Source organism: Artemia sp. Qi Xiang Cuo, chromosome 7 (genome assembly GCF_049724085.1).
Source record: "Artemia sp. Qi Xiang Cuo chromosome 7, ASM4972408v1, whole genome shotgun sequence".
NCBI classification, from domain to species: domain Eukaryota; kingdom Metazoa; phylum Arthropoda; class Branchiopoda; order Anostraca; family Artemiidae; genus Artemia; species Artemia sp. Qi Xiang Cuo.
The window spans coordinates 15,984,114-16,001,647 of NC_142800.1; the positions used below are offsets into that span (position 1 = coordinate 15,984,114).

The following is a 17,534-nucleotide window of genomic DNA, read 5'->3' on the forward strand; positions in this document are numbered from 1 at the left end:
GAATGTAAATTTTTACTTCGTCTTTATGCGTTCTTTGGTACAACCTCGTAGAGGTTTTGATTTTTTCATTATAGCTTTTGTCACCCCAGTATCTACCCATTATTCTGGTATCAAATTTTATTATATTTGTTTTGATAATCTTCATCATTGTGATAACACTCCTGGCTGTTTTGTTCTCTCAATTTTGACTTTTCGATACGCTTTTCTGTTCGTTTTAATGTTTGATATTGCTCCTTACTTTCAGTTGCTAGACTTGTTCTTTTTTATTATTTAATTACTTACAGATAGTAATATTCAATGGAAAACATGCGGAGAAAATTTTTTAAAGAGAAGTAAAGAGCCTCGCTGAACTAAAAATAAGCAGAAATATTGTCAAATATTCTTCAAAGTAAAAACTATTATATATCCTATCTATATTTGTTGCATCATCATGCATTTGATTATTGAATTTAACATTTCAGTTACTATGGCCTAGATTTTGTTCTTTATTACTGTTTTCAAAACGTGTTTTTTCACTTTTTGGTTACTGTGGGCTCTGGTTCACCTTTCACTAGGTTGTGCCAACTACTGCAATAATGATTTTTCAAAACATATTTTAAACTTTTAGTTACAATGGGCTTCGGTTTGTCTTTTACTTGATTGCAGCTATAGGTGCAACCATCATTTAGAGCTCGTTCTTTACTATAAAATTGTGGATTTAGCAAAAATAAACATGATGATTTATTTTAACATTTCAGTTACTATAGCTCAGACTTCGTTCTTTATTACTGTTTTCAAAAACGTGTTTTTTTCAGTTTTTGGATACTATTGGCTATGGTTCGCCTTTCACTAGGTTGTGCCAACTAGTGCAATAATGATTTTTCAAAACATGTTTTAAACTTTTAGTTAATATATGCTTTGGTTTGTCTTTCACTGGATTGCAGCTATAGGTAAAACCATCATTTAGAGCTCGTTCTTTACTATAAAATTGTGGATTTAGAAAAAAATTCCCGTATAATACATCACAAACTGTTTAAATCACATTGAGCAGCTTAGCGCAGCGGAAGTGCGTTGGGTGCTTGCCCCGGAGATGGATGGATTGAAATCTGATTGAACCTCGCTGGGCCTAAGGTCTAGCGTTCTTTGGTTAGGTTTTGATCCACCGACCTCTGAAGCTGCTCTGAAGATTCTTATCAAGATATGTCCCTTGCTATTCAATCCAAGGGACAGAAAGTTTCCTATACAGGGTGTATCGGACAAGACGGTTCTAATGATGTACTTTTTGTTTTGATCGGACTCTTTTTTTTAGGAGTTATGGGTTTTTATATTTCTTAGCTTTGGACTAATCGTCTCTTACTAGGTTGCTAGCTACTGCTGCAACCCGGATTTGTATATATAGTTATGAGAGGCAGCGTGGCCAAGCGGTCCAAGGTGCTGGTGTTAGCCACCAGTCTCTTCGGAGGCGTGGGTTCAAATCTTACCGCTGGTATACGATTATGATTTATGTACAAAAATATGTCATGTTTTTGTACAAACGTTTTGATCGTTTGAATACAAATTTACCTTTTTGAGAAAAGAAAATAAGGGATTTCTCAATCTCTTAACAATTTGACTAAATAGTCAAAACTTTAATATCTGAGAACCCAGTGCCCGTTCTACTGATTATGTTGATTATTTTCTCGTTAACAACCAAAGGGGGCTTTAATTTTTACTACTGCCACTGCTAGTACCTCACCTCAGAACTAAGCTGTCTAAAGCCAAAAACAATCGCTTTAGTAATTCTACCGAGTCTTGGTTCAATTTAAATTTCAGTAGTTAATAATTACGGACTATTTCCAAAAAAATGAATGGGGATTTTAATCCAGCTTGGACACTTTAATTATGGGAAGTGGTTTTTGGCTTTTCACCATCAACTTTTGTAAACTATATAAAATTTCCAAAAAAAAATCAGGCCCTTTTCAATGAAAATACCACGAATTTTTTTTTGAATCCAAGACGTGGAATACAGAAAATGTCTTATAGAAAATATCACCTTCCCAGATTAAACCCACTGGTATTGATTTGATATCCGAGTTGCAGCGGTAGCTAGCAGCCTAGTAAGAGATGATCACGTCCCATGCTAACAAATAAAATAGCCCATAACTCCTAAAAATAATGTCAGATAGAAGCAAAGTACACTATTAGAACTGCCTTGTTTTAAACTTTTACATAGAAAACTTACAATCTCTTGGCTTGAACTACAAAGAAAATATGCTTGCTTGAAAAACAAGAAAAGTGGCTTGACCTACGATATTTGACATCGACGGCATATTTTTTCCGTTTTTTCCTCTCGGCTATCTGGGCACTGGCAAAATCACAGAGAGCTGTTTAATAGCTCATTTTAAAGGGAATTGCTATATCTAGTTTCTTTTGTAATTAAAAAAAATTGCCTTTATCACTTTTACAAAAAAACTGCATTTTCATGTACAAACTTGATGAATGACGTCATAATCGTAGGTTATTATTATATATGAAATAATAAGTGAATACAATATTTATGCTCGATTATCTTTCAACAAGATATCCGGATTGCAGCGGCAGCTTGCAACCTAGTAAGAAGCGACCACGTCCCATACTAAGAGATACAATAACCCATAACTCCTAAAAATAGAGTCAGATCGAATCACAAAGTACACTATTAGAACTGCCTTTTCGAAACTCTTACATAGGAAACTTACAGTCTTTTGGCTTAAACGACAAAGAAAAGATTTTGCCTTTCAAAATAATAAAATTTGCTTTAACTGCGATATTCTGCATCGACAGCATTTTTTCTCCCATTTTTTCTTTCTCCTCAGCTAACTGGGCACTGGAAAATCGTAGATAGCTGTTTAATGGCTCATTCTAAGGAAAATTACTCTAGCTAGTGCCTTTTGTAATTAAAAATTAAATAGTTTTAAAAATAGAATCAATTTTTTACAAAAAGCTACATTTTGGTGTACAAGCTTGATGAACGTAAGGTAAACGCAACAAAATGAAGAAAAATATCAGAGCATTTCATTAAAAAAGAAATGGTAAATTGGTATTTTCAAAAATAATTTAGAGACTTGATTCATTGATGTAAAAAATTTATGTAAATGTGCATCTTTTTCATTAATTGGACCTTTTGAGTGGCATTCAAAGCAGACAGATTTATGTCGACAGATATTAGTAAAATGTTAGATTTTTATCTAATCCTACTTACCTGGCTGAGAAGCTGCCTAGATCATAAAGGAGGCGCTCCTAGGGTGAGGCCTTTCCATTGCACGTTGGAATGGTTGACCCCTGTGATTACCCCAAATGGGGGTAACTTAAAAGCGTAATTTTTGCAGTGGGGGCTTCGTTCTCGTGGACCCCTTTCCACACAGTGAAAAGTATTTTTATTCTGGCCCCTTTTATTTGTCACACATTTTGAAGTTGACAGGAAAAAGTAGAGAATTTGATGTTGTTCAAGACAAAAACGAGACATGTCAAATTCATCATTGGGCCCTATTGAAAAGAGTAGATTGTTTCGGCTCTAGTTCGCCTTTCACTAGGTTGTGGCAACTACTGCAATAATGATTTTTCAAAACATAGTTTAAACTTTTAGTTAGTATGGGCTTCGGTTTGTCTTTTAGTTTATTGCATCTACAGCTACAACCATCATTTAGAGCTCGTTCTTTACTATAAAATTGTGAATTTAGCAAAATCTCCGGGGCGTTTGCCCCGGAGAAGGTTGGATCTAAATCTCATCGAACATCGCTGGGCCTAAGGTCTAGCGTTCTTTGGTTAGGGTTCGATCCACCGACCTCTGAAGCTACTCTGAAGATTCTTATCAAGATATTTTCCTTGCTGTTCAAGCCAAGGGACAGAAAGTTTCCTATACATGGTGTTTCGGACAAGACGGTTCTAATGATGTATTTTTTGTTTTGATCTGACTCTTTCTTTTAGGAGTTATGGGTTTTTATATTTCTTAGCTTTAGACTGATCGTCTCTTACTAGGTTACTAGCTACTGCTGCAACCCGGATTTACATATATAGTTATGAGAGGCAGCGTGGCCAGGCGGTCCAAGGTGCTGGTGTTAGCCACCAGTCTATACGGAGGCTTGGGTTCAAATCTTACCGCTGGTATACAGTTATGATTTATTTACAAAAACATTTCATGTTTTTGTACAAACGTTTTAATCGTTTGAATACAAATTTACCTTTTTGAGAAAAGAAAATAAGGGATTTTTCAATCTCTTAACAATTTGACTAAATAGTCGAAACTTTAATATCTGAGAACCCAGTGCCCGTTCTACTGATTATGTTAATTATTTTTTCGTTAACAACCAAAGGGGGCTTTAGATATTACTGCTGCTACTGCTAGCAACTCACCTCAGAACCAAGCCGTCTAAGGCCAAAAACAATCGCTTTAGTAATTCTACCGAATCTTAGTTCAATTTAAATTTCAGTGGTTAATGATTACGGATTATTTCCAAAAAAAAAAATGCATGGGGACTTTAATACAGCTTGGGCACTTTAATTATGGCAAGTGGTTATTGGCTTTTCACCAACAACTTTTGTAAACTATATAAAACTTCAAAAAAATTCAAGCCCTTTTCAGTGAAAATACCACGAATTTTTTTTTGAATCCAAGATGGGGAATACAGAAAGCGTCTTATAGAAAAAATCACCTTCCCAGATTAAAGCCACTGGTATTCATTTATGATATCCGGGTTACAGCGGTAGCTAGCAGCCTAGTAGGAGATGATCACGTCCAATGCTAAGAAATACAATAGCCCATAACTCCTAAAAATAATGTCGGATAGAAGCAAAGTACACTATTAGAACTGCCTTGTTTTAAAGTTTTACATAGGAAACTTACAATCTCTTGGCTTGAACTACAAAGAAAATAAGCTTGCTTGAAAAACCAGAAAAGTGGCTTGACCTACGATATTCGAAATCGACGGCATCTTTTTTTTTGTTTTTCCTCTTGGCTATGTGGGCACTGGCAAAATCACAGAGAGCTGTTTAATAGCTGATTTTAAAGGGAATTGCTATAACTAGTATCTTTTGCAGTTAAAAAAATTGCCTTTAAAATAGTATCACTTTTTACCAAAAAACTGCATTTTCATGTACAAACTTGATGAATGACGTCATAATCGTAGGTTATTATTATATATGAAATAATAAGTGAATACAATATTTATGCTCGATTATCTTTCAACAAGATATCCGGATTGCAGCGGCAGCTTGCAACCTAGTAAGAAGCGACCACGTCCCATACTAAAACATACAAAAACCCATAATTTCTAAAAATAGAGTCAGATTGAATCACAAATTCCACTATTAGAACTGCCTTTTCGAAACACTTACATAGGAAACTTACAGTCTCTTGGCTTAAACAACAAAGAAAATATTTTGGCTTTAAAAACAAGAAAATTCGCTTTAACTGCGATATTCTGCATCGACAGCATTTTTTTCCCCCATTTTTTCTTTCTCCTCAGCTAACTGGGCCTTGGAAAATCGTAAAGAGCTGTTTAATGGTTCATTCTAAGAAAATTACTATAGCTAATGCCTTTTGTAATTAAAAATGAAATAGTTTTAAAAATAGACAAAATTTTCACAAAAAAACTACATTTTCGTGTACAAGCTTGATGAACGTAAGGTAAACGCAATAAAATCAAGAAACATATCAGAGCATTTCATTAAAAATGAAATGGTAAATTGCTATTTTCACAAATAATTTAGAGACTTGATTCATTGATGTGAGACATTTATGTACACGTGCATCTTTTTTATTAATTGGACCTTTTGAGTGGCATTCAAAGCAGACAGATTTATGTCGAAAGATATTAGTAAAATGTTAGATTTTGGTCTAATCCTACTTACCTGGCTGAGAAGCTGCCTAGATCATAAAGGAGGCGCTCCTAGGGTGAGGCCTTTCCATTGCACGTTGGAATGGTTGACCCCTGTGATTACCCCAACTGGGGGTAACTTAAAAGCGTAATTTTTGCAGTGGGGGCTTCGTTCTCGTGGACCCCTTTCCAAACAGTGAAAAGTATTTTCATTCTGGCCCCTTTTATTTGTCACACATTTTGAATTTGAAAGGACAAAGTAGAGAATTTGAAGTTGTTCAAGACAATATCGAGACATGTCAAGTTCATCATTGGGCCTTTTTGAAAAGAGTAGGTTGTTTTGGCTCTGTTTCGCCTTTCACTAGGTTGTGGAAACTACTGCAATTATGATTTTTCAAAACATGTTTTAAACTTTTAGTTAGTATGGGCTTCGGTTTGTTTGATTGCATCTACAGCTAGAACCATCATTTAGAGCTCGTTCTTTACTATAAAATTGTGAATTTAGCAAAACTTTACCGCATAATACATCTTAAACCGTTTTAATCACATTCTGTAACGTAAGCAGCTTAGTGCAGTGGAAGTGCGCTCGGTATTTGCCCCGGAGAAGGATGGATAAAAACTTCATCGAACCTCGCTCGGCCTAAGGTCTAGTGTTCTTTGGTTAGGTTTCGATCCACTGACCTCTGAAGCTGCTCTGAAGATTCTTATCAAGAAACCTATTCCACAGTTGCCAGTCCCTATCTTGGAAGTGTTTCATTAAACGTACAACATTTTGTTTGGATATTACGATGAAGTCTTACCAGAGAATTTTTAGTCGACCTTTGAACAACATCTGCTCTTTTAAAGAGAATTTTAATCTGTAATTTTGAATATTTTTTGTAATCCTGGTAAAACATTCGTAAAATTTTTCTCAATTTAGAAAGATCAGCCTGCATTTTTGCCATCTTGGACTTCTGAATGTAAATTTTTACTTAGTCTTTATGCGTTTCTCTACCAGAATAATGGGCATCTACCCATTATTCTGGTATCAACTTTTTCTTATATTTGTTTTGGTAATCTTCATCATTGTGATAACACTCGTTGCTGTTTTGTTTGGCTCTTTCAATTTTTACTTTTCGATACGCTTTTCTGTTCGTTTTAATGTTTGATATTGCTCCTTACTTTCAGTTGCAAGACTTGTTTTTTTTATTATTTAACTACTTACAGATAGTAATATTCAATGGAAAACAAGCGGAGAAAATTTTTTTAAGAGAAGTAAAGAGCCTCACTAAACTAAAAATAAGCAGAAATATTGTCAAATATTCTTCAAAGTAAAAACTATTATATATCTTATCTATATGTGTTGCATCATCATACATTTGATTATTTATTTTAACATTTCAGTTACTATGGCCTAGATTTTGTTCTTTATTACTGTTTTCAAAACGTGTTTTTTCACTTTTTGGTTACTATGGGCTCTGGTTCGCTTTTCACTAGGTTGTGCCAACTACTGCAATAATGATTTTTCAAAACATATTTTAAACTTTTAGTTACTATATGCTTTGGTTTGTCTTTTACTTGATTGCAGCTATAGGTACAACCATCATTTGAAGCTCGTTCTTTACTATAAAATTGTGGATTTAGAAAAAACTTCCCGTACAATACATCAAAAACTGTTTAAATCACATTGAGCAGCTTAGCGCAGCGGAATTGCGTTGGGCGTTTGCCCCGGAGAAGGATGGATCTAAATCTCATCGAACCTCTTTGGTCCTAAGGTCTAGCGTTCTTTGGTTAGGTTTCGATCCACCGACCTCTGAAGCTACTCTGAAGATTCTTATCAAGATAGTTCCCTTGCTGTTCAAGCCAAGGGACAGAAATTTTCCTATACAGGGTGTTTCAGACAAGACGGTTCTATTGATGTACTTTTTGTTTTGATCTGACTCTTTTTTTTAGGAGTTATGGGTTTTTATATTTCTTAGCTTTGGACTGATCGTCTCTTACTAGGTTGCTAGCTACTTCTGCTACCCAGTTTTACATATATAGTTATAAGAGGAAGCGTGGCCAAGCGGTCCAAGGTGCTGGTGTTAGCCACCCGTCTCTTCGGAGGCTCGGGTTCAAATCTTACCGCTGGTATACGATTATGATTTATGTACAAAAATCAAATATCTTTGAAAAGACTGCAGTATGAAAGACATCAAAAATGCAGTTTTTAGTGGAAAATTTATTCTCTTTTAGAAATAATTTATTTTAGTTATAAAAGATTTTTAACCCAATTAATTTTCTTTAAAATGAGCCATTGAACAACTCCCTACGATGTTCCAGTGCCAAGCTATCTGGGGAAAAGAAAAAGAAAAAAAAAAAAAAAATATTGTTTAGGCAGAATGTTTTAGTAGCTGCCACTTTACTTGATTTTCAAGCCAATATATTTCCCTTGCTGTTGAAGCGAAGGGACAGAAAGTTTCCTATACGGGGTTTCGGACAAGGCGGTTCAAATGGTGTACTTTGTATTTTGATTTGACTCTTTTTTTTAGGAGTTATGGGTTTTTATATTTCTTAACATTGGACGTGATCGTCTCTTACTAGGTTGCTAGCTACTGCTGAAACCCAGATTTATGTACAAAAATCAAATATCTTTGAAAAGACTGCAGTATGAAAAGACATAAAAAATGCAGTTTCTAGTGGAAAAATTTATTTTCTTTTAGAAATAATTTATTTTAGTTGCAACAGATTTTTATCGCAAGTAATTTCCTGTAAAATGAGCCATTGAACACCTCTCTACAATGTTCCAGTGCCTTGCTATCTGTGGAAGAGAAAGAAAAAAGAAAAAAATATGCCGTTTAGGCAGAATGTTGTAGTAGCCGCCACTTTTCTTGATTTTCAAGCCAATATTTTTCCCTTGCTGTTCAAGCAAAATGACAGACAGTACCCTATACAAGGGTTTCAGACAAGGCGGTTCTAATGGTTTACTTTTTGTTTTGATCTGACAATTTTTTAAAGGAGTTATTGGTTTTTATATTTATCAACATTGGAAGTGATCGTCTCTTACTAGGTTGCTAGCTACCGCTGCAACCCGGATATTTTGATTACTCGGCTGTCATATTTTTCTTCATTTTATTACGTTTAGCTTTCGTTCATCAAGCTTGTACACGAAAATGTAGTTTTTTGTAAAAATTGATTCTATTTTTAAAATTATTTCATTTTTAATTACAAAAGGCACAGGCTATAGTAATTTCCTTTAGAATGAGCCATTAAACAGCTCTCTACGATTTTCCAGAGCCCAGTTAGCTGAGGACAAAGAAAAAATGGGGGAAAAAATGCTGTCGATGCAGAATATCGCAGTTAAAGCAAATTTTTTTATTTTTAAAGCTAACATATTTTTTTTGTTGTTTAAGCCAAGAGACTGTAAGTTTCCTGTGTAAGAGTTTTGAAAAGGCAGTTCTAATAGTGTACTTTGTGATTCGATCTGACTTTAGATACTTGATTTATTGATGCGAAAAATTTATGTACACGTGCATCTTTTCATTAATTGGACCTTCGGAGTGGCATTCAAAGCAGCCAGATTTATATCGAGAGATATTAGTATCTTTAACTGGCAAAATCACAGAGAGCTGTTTAATAGCTCATTTTAAAGGGAATTGCTATATCTAATTTTTTTTTGTAATTAAAAAAATTGCTTTTAAAATAGTATCACTTTAAAAAAAAAATCAAGTATCTAGATTGTGCCAACTACTGTAATAATGATTTTTCAAAACATATTTTGAACTTTTAGTTACAATGGGCTTCGGTTTGTCTTTTACTTGATTGCAGCTATAGTTAATGTTCATTACTATAGCTGCATCATTTAGAGCTCGTTCATTACTATAAAATTGTGGATGTAGCAAAAATAAATATGGTGATTTATTTTTATATTTCAGTTACTATGGCCAGGATTTCGTTCTTTATTACTGTTTTCAAAAACGCGTTTTTTTCACTTTTTGTCTACTATGGGCTCTGGTTCGCTTTTCACTAGGTTGTTGCAACCACAGCAATTATGATTTTTTAAATTATATTTTAAACTTTTAGTTACTATATGCCTTGGTTTGTCTTTTACTTGATTGCAGGTATAGGTACAACCATCATTTAGAGCTCGTTCTTTACTATAATATTGTGGATTTAGAAAATATTTCCCATATAATACATCATAAACTGTTTAAATCACTTTCTATAGTGTGAGTAGCTTAGCGCAGTGGTAGTGTGTTGGGCACTTGCCCCGGAGAAGGATGGATCGAAATCTCATCGAACCTCGTTGGGCCTAAGGTCTAGCGTTTTTTGGGTTAGGTTTCGATCCACCGACCTCTGAAGCTGGTCTGAAGATTCTTATCAAGATATTCCCTTGATATTCAAGGCAAGGGACAGAAAGTTCTCTCTGTCTTGTTCTTACTGGTATTCTGCGTAAAATTTTTGTCCCCTTCCTTTGTATATTCCCTTGAAATGGAACGTCTTGTTTTTTTAACACTCTGTTAAGTTCACCGTCATTTAGAATTCCATACGATGGATGAAGCAAGTTGTATATAATTTCAATACATGGTGATTCACTAAAACGGCCACCATTTGCTTCATCCATCGAAGCTTCATCCAGAAGATAATCAAGCATTGTTAAAGCTTTACATGTAGCGTAGGGTCTACCACTTTTTAACCGTTTTTGAATGATTTTCATCACTAGGATAGTCTTTTCTTTAGAATTCCTTATTTCTTCATCAATTTGCTCTATATCAGAAGCCCTCAAAGGCAGGGTATCATTACTGGTTTTGTTCATCACCAATACTTCTAATTTTGATGTTTTTTTTAATTTTTTTGATTATCTCTCTTAAATTTGGTAACTTTTTGCCCTGCCTTGTTTAAGCTTTTCACCTTTTTTAACCTTTTTTAACAGAATGTCCACACTTGACGTGTTGGTAATGACCATAAATTATCCAAAACCATAATTCATAAGTATATATTTTACTTAAGACACGTATCATACAGGGGTCTCGGACAAGGCGGCTCTAATGGTGTTCTTTTATTTTGATCTGAATCAATTTTTTTTTATATTTCTTAGCATTGGACTGATCATCTCTTACTAGGTTGCTAGCTACTGTTGCAACCCAGATTCACATATATAGTTATGAAAAGCAGCGTCGCCGAGTGGTCTAAGGTGCTGGTGTTAGCTACCAGTCTCATCGGGGGCGTGGGTTCAAATCTTACCACTGGTATACGATTATGATTTATGTACAAAAATCATATATCTTTAAAAAGACTGCAGTATGAAAAGACATCAAAAATGCAGTTTTTAGTGGAAAAATTTATTCTCTTTTAGAAATAATTTATTTTAGTTACAAAAGATTTTTAACCCAATTAATTTCCTTTAAAATGAGCCATTGAACAACTCTATACGATGTTCCAGTGAAAATCTATCTGTGGAAAAGAAAGAAGAAAGAAAAAAATATGCTGTTTAGGCAGAATTTTGTAGTAGCCGCCACTTTTCTTGATTTTCAAGCCAATATATTTCCCTTGCTGTTCAAGCAAAATGACAGAAGGTTTCCTATACAGGGGCATCGGACAAGGCGGTTCTAATGGTGTACTTTTTGTTTTGATCTGACTTTTTTTTAAAGGAGTTATTGGTTTTTATATTTATTAACATTGGAAGTGATCGTCTCTTACTAGGTTGCTAGCTACCACTGCAACCCGGATATTTGGGTTACTCGGCTCAGATATTTTTCTTGATTTTATTACGTTTAGCTTACGTTCACCATGCTTGTACACGAAAATGTTGTTTTTTTGTGAAAATTGATTCTATTTTTAAAACTATTTCATTTTTAATTACAAAAGCCACTAGCTATAGTAATTTTCTTTAGAATGAGCCATTAAACAGCTCTCTATAAATTTCCAGTGCCCAGTTAGCTGAGGAGAAAGAAAAAATGCGGGAAAAAATGCTGTCGATGCAGAATATCGCAGTTAAAGCAAATTTTCTTGTTTTTAAAGCAAAAATATTTTTTTTGTTGTTTAAGCCAAGAGACTGTAAGATTCCTATTAAGAGTTTCAAACAGGCAGTTCTAATAGTGTAATTTGTGATTCGATCTGACTCTATTTTTAGGAGTGATGGGTTATTGTATCTCTTAGTATGGGACGTGGTCGCTTCTTACTAGGTTGCAAGCTGCCGCTGCAATCCGGATATCTTGTTGAAAGATAATCGAGTACAAATATTGTATTCACTTATTATTTCATATATAATAATAACCTACGATTATGACGTCATTCATCAAGTTTGTATATGAAAATGCAGTTTTTTTTGTAAAAAGTGATACTAATTTAAAAGCATTTTTTTTAATTACAAAAGAAACTAGATATAGCAATTCCCTTTAAAATGAGCTATTAAACAGCTCTCTGTGATTTTGCCAGTTCCCAGATAGCCGAAAGGAAAAAACGGAAAAAAGATGCCGTCGATGTCGAATATCGTAGGTCAAGCCACTTTTCTTGTTTTTCAAGCAAGCATATTTTCTTTGTTGTTCAAGCCAAGAGATTGTAAGTTTCCTATGTAAATTTTAAAACAAGGCAGTTCTAATAGTGTACTTTGCTTCTATCCGACATTATTTTTAGGAGTTATGGGCTATTGTATTTCTTAGCATGGGACGTGATCATCTCTTACTAGGCTGCTAAGGCTGCTAAAGCTGCAGCTAAAGCTGCAACCCGGATATCATAAATGAATACCAGTGGCTTTAATCTGGGAAGGTGATTTTTTCTGTAAGACGTTTTCTCTATTCTCCGTCTTGGATTCAAAAAAAAAAATTCGTGGTATTTTCATTGAAAGGGCCTGAATTTTTTTTGAAATTTTATATAGTTTACAAAAGTTGATGGTGAAAAGCCAATAACCACTTGCCATAATTAAAGTGTCCAAGCTGGATTAAAGTCCCCATGCATTTTTTTTGGATATAGTCCGTAACTATTAACCACTGAAATTTAAATTGAACCAATACTCGGTAGAATTACTAAAGCGATTGTTTTTGGCTTTAGACAGCTTAGTTCTGAGGTGAGTTACTAGCAGTGGCAGTAGTAATGAATAAAGCCCCCTTTGGTTTGCCTATAAAATGAAATGGTAAATCGCTATTTTCAAAAATAATTTAGAGACTTGATTCATTGGTGTGAAAAATTATGTACACGTGCATCTTTTTCATTAATTGGAAATTCTGTGTGGCATTCAAAGCAGACAGATTTATGTTGAAAGATATTAGTAAAATGTTAGATTTTTATCTAATCCTACTTACCTGGCTGAGAAGCTGCCTAAATCATAAAGGAGGCGCTCCTAGGGTGAGGCCTTTCCATTGCACGTTGGAATGGTTGACCCCTGTGATTACCCCAAATGGGGGTAACTTAAAAGCGTAATTTTTGCAGTGGGGGCTTCGTTCTCGTGGACCCCTTTCCACACAGTGAAAAGTATTTTCATTCTGGCCCCTTTTATTTGTCACACATTTTGAATTTGAAAGGAAAAAGTAGAGAATTTGATGTTGTTCAAGACAAAAACGAGACATGTCAAATTGATCATTGGGCCCTTTTGAAAAGAGTAGTTTGTTTTGGCTCTGGTTCGCCTTACACTAGGTTGTGGCAACTACTGCAATTATGATTTTTCAAAACATGTTTCAAGCTTTTAGTTAGTATAGGCTTCAATTTGTCTTTTACTTAATTGCATCTACAGCTACAACCATCATTTAGAGCTCGTTCTTTACTATAAAATTGTGGATTTAGAAAATATTTCTCATATAATACATCATAAATCGTTTAAATCACTTTATATAGTGTGAGCGGCTTAGTGCAGCGGAAGTGTGTTGGACATTTGCCCCGGAGAAGGATGGATCGAAATCTCATCGAACCTCGCTGGGCCTAAGGTCTAGCTTTCTTTGGTTAGGTTTCGATCCACCGACCTATGAAGCTGCTCTGAAGATTCTTATCAAGATATTTTCCTTGCTGTTCAAGGCAAGGGACATTAAGTTCTCTCTCTCTCTCTTGTTCTTACTGCCACTCTGCGTAAAATTTTTGTCACCTTCCTTTGTATATTCCTTTGGAATGGAACGGCTTGTTTTTTTTAACACTCTGTTAAGTTCACCGTCATTTAGAATTCCTTACGATAGATGAAGCAAGTTGTATATAAATTCAATACATGGTGATTCACCAAAATGGCCACCATTTGCTTCATCCAGAAGATAATCAAGCATTGTTAAAGATTTACATGTAGCGTAGGGTCTACCACTTTTTAACCGTTTTTGAATGATTTTCATCGCTAGGATAGTCTTTTCTTTAGAATTCCTTATTTCTTCATCGATTTGCTCTATATCAGAAGCCCTCAAAGGCAGGGTATCATTACTGGTATTGTTTATCACCAATACTTCTAATTGTGATGTTTTTTTTTTATTTTTTGGATTACCTCTCTTTTAAATTTGGTAAGTTTTTGCCCTGCCTTGTTTAAGCTTTTCACCTTTTTTAACCTTTTCCAACAGAATGTCCACACTTGACGTGTTGCTAATGACCATAAAATATCCCAAACCATAATTCATAAGTATGTATTTTACTTAAGACACGTATCATACAGGGGTTTCGGAGAAGGCGGTTCTAATGGTGTACTTTTATTTTGATCTGACTCAATTTTTTTTTATATTTCTTAGCATTGGACTGATCGTCTCTTACTAGGTTGCTAGCTACTGCTGCAACCCGGATTCACATATATAGTTATGAAAGGCAGCGTCGCCGAGTGGTCTAAGGTGCTGGTGTTAGCTACCAGTCTCATCGGAGGCGTGGGTTCAAATCTTACCTCTGTTAACGATTATGATTTATGTACAAAAATCAAATTTCTTTAAAAAGACTGCAGTATTAAAAGACATCAAAAATGCAGTTTTTAGTGGAAAAATTATTTTCTCTTAGAAATAATTTATTTTATTTGCAAAAGATTTTTAACCCAAGTAATTTCCTTTAAAATGAGCCATTGAACAACTCTCTACAATGTTCCATTGCCATGCTATCTGTGGAAAAGAAATAAGAAAGAAAAAAATATGCCGTTTAGGCAGAATGTTGTAGAAGCCGCCACTTTTCTTGATTTTCAAGCCAATATATTTCCCCTGCTGTTCGCCTTGTCCGAAACCGAAGTGCGCTGGGTGTTTGCACCGGAAAAGGATGGATAAAAACTTCATCGAACCTCGCTGGGCCTAAGGTCTAGTGTTCTTTGGTTAGGTTTCGATCCACTGACCTCTGAAGCTGCTCTGAAGATTCTTATCAAGAAACCTATTCCACAGTTGCCAGTCCGTATTTTGGATGCGTTTCATTAAACGTACAACATTTTGCGTGGATATTACTATGAAGTTTTACCAGAGCATTTTTAGTCCACTTTTCAACAACATCCGCTCTTTTATAGAGAATTTTAATCTGTAATTTTGAATATTTTTTGCAATCCTGGTAAAACATTCGTAAAATATTTCTTAATTTAGAAAGATCAGCCTGCATTTTTGCCATCTTGGACTTCTGAATGTAAATTTTTACTTCGTCTTTATGCGTTCTTTGGTACAACGTCGTAGAGGTTTTGATTTTTTCATTATAGCTTTTGTCACCCCGGTATCTACCCATTATTTTGGTATCAACTTTTTCCTATATTTGTTTTGGTAATTTTCATCATTGTGATAACACTCCTTGCTGTTTTGATTGGCTCTCTCAATTTTTACTTTTTGATACGCTTTTCTGTTCGTTTTAATGTTTGATATTGCTCCTTACTTTTAGTTGCAAGACTTTTTTTTTATTTTTTATTACTTACAGATAGTAATATTCAACTAAAAACAAGCGGAGAAAATTTTTTTAAGAGAAGTAAAGAGCCTCACTAAACTAAAAATAAGCAGAAATATTGTCAAATATTTTTCAAAGTAAAAACTATTATATATCTTATCTATATGTGTTGCATCATCATGCATTTGATTATTGAATTTAACATTTCAGTTACTATGGCCTAGATTTTGTTCTTTATTACTGTTTTCAAAACGTGTTTTTTTCACTTTTTGGTTACTTTGGGCTCAGGTTCGCCTTTCACTAGGTTGTCCCAACTACTGCAATTATGATTGTTCAAAACATATTTTAAACTTTAAGTTAAAATGGGCTTCGGTTTGTCTTTTAATTGATTGCAGCTATAGTTGCAACGATCATTTAGAGCTCGTTCTTTACTATAAAATTGTGGATGTAGCAAAAATAAATATGATGATTTATTTTAACATTTCAGTTACTATAGCCTAGATTTCGTTCTATATTATTGTTTTCAAAAACGTGTTTTTTTTCACTTTTTGGATACTATGGGCTCTGGTTCGCCTTTCACTAGGTTGTGCCAACTACTGCAATAATGATTTTTCAAAACATCTTTTAAACTTTTAGTTACTATATTCTTTGGTTTGTCTTTTACTTGATTGCAGCTATAGGTACAACCATCATTTAGAGCTCGTTCTTTACTATAAAATTGTGGATTTAGAAAAAATTTCCCGTATAATACATCACAAACTTTTTAAATCAAATTGAGCTGCTTAGCGCGACGGAATGGCGTTGGGCGTTTGCTTGGGAAAAGGATGGATCTAATTCTCATCGAACCTCGCTGGGTCTAAGGTCTACCATTCTTTGGTTAGGCTTCGATCCACCGACCTCTGAAGCTACTCTGAAGATTCTTATCAAGATAGTTCCCTTGCTGTTCAAGCCAAGGGACAGAAAGTTTCCTATACAGGGTGTTTCGGACAAGACGGTTCTTATGATGTACTTTTTGTTTTGATCTGACTCTTATTTTTTAGGAGTCATGGGTTTTTATATTTCTTAGCTTTGGACTGATCGTCTCTTACTAGGCTGCTAGATACTGCTGCAACCCGGATTTATATATATAAATATGAGAGGTAGCGTGGCCAAGCGGTCCAAGGTGCTGGTATTAGCCACCAGTCTCTTCGGAGGCGTGGGTTCAAATCTTACCGCTGGTATACGATTTTGATTTATGTACAAAAATCAAATATCATTGAAAAGACTGCAGTATGAAAAGACATAAAATGCAGTTTTTAGTGGCAAAATTTATTCTCTTTTAGAAATAATTTATTTTAGTTTCAAATGATTTTTAACCCAATTAATTTTCTTTAAAATGAGCCATTGAAAAACTCTCTACGATGTTCCAGTGCCAAGCTATCTGGGGAAAAGAAAAAGAAAGAAAAAAAAAATATTGATTAGGCAGAATGTTGTAGTAGCTGCCACTTTACTTGATTTTCAAGCCAATATATTTCCCTTGCTGCTGAAGCCAAGGGACAGAAAGTTTCCTGTACAGGGTTTCGGACAAGGCGGTTCTAATGGTGTACTTTTTGTTTTGATCTGACTCTTTTTTTTAGGAGTTATGGGTTTTTATATTTCTACCGCTGTACCCCGGATTTATGTACAAAAATCAAATATCTTTGAAAAGACTACAGTATCAAATGACATAACAAATGCAGTTTTTAGTGGAAAAATTTATTTTCTTTTAGAAATAATTTATTTTAGTTGCACAAGATTTTTAACCCAAGTAATTTCCTTTAAAATGAGCCATTGAACAACTCTACAATGTTCCAGTGCCATGCTATCTGTGGAAAAGAAATAAGAAAGAAAAAAAATAAGCCGTTTAGGAAGAATGTTGTAGTAGCCGCCACTTTTCTTGATTTTCAAGCCAATATATTTCCCCTGCTGTTCAAGCCAAATGACAGA

General features: G+C 34.6%; 3 non-coding genes across 3 annotated transcripts; all 3 read left to right on the plus strand.

Annotated features, from left to right (window-relative positions):
• The first annotated feature begins 3,191 nt into the window (after positions 1 to 3,191).
• LOC148950000 (U1 spliceosomal RNA) lies at positions 3,192 to 3,353 on the plus strand. Its single transcript, XR_016142046.1, has one exon. It is a non-coding gene; the product is annotated as a U1 spliceosomal RNA (small nuclear RNA).
• Positions 3,354 to 5,839: 2,486 nt separating this feature from the next.
• On the plus strand, positions 5,840 to 6,001 carry LOC148950001 (U1 spliceosomal RNA). Its single transcript, XR_016142014.1, has one exon. It is a non-coding gene; the product is annotated as a U1 spliceosomal RNA (small nuclear RNA).
• A 7,063-nt stretch (positions 6,002 to 13,064) lies between these two features.
• LOC148950002 (U1 spliceosomal RNA) lies at positions 13,065 to 13,226 on the plus strand. The gene has a single exon (XR_016142019.1). It is a non-coding gene; the product is annotated as a U1 spliceosomal RNA (small nuclear RNA).
• The last annotated feature ends 4,308 nt before the right edge of the window (positions 13,227 to 17,534 follow it).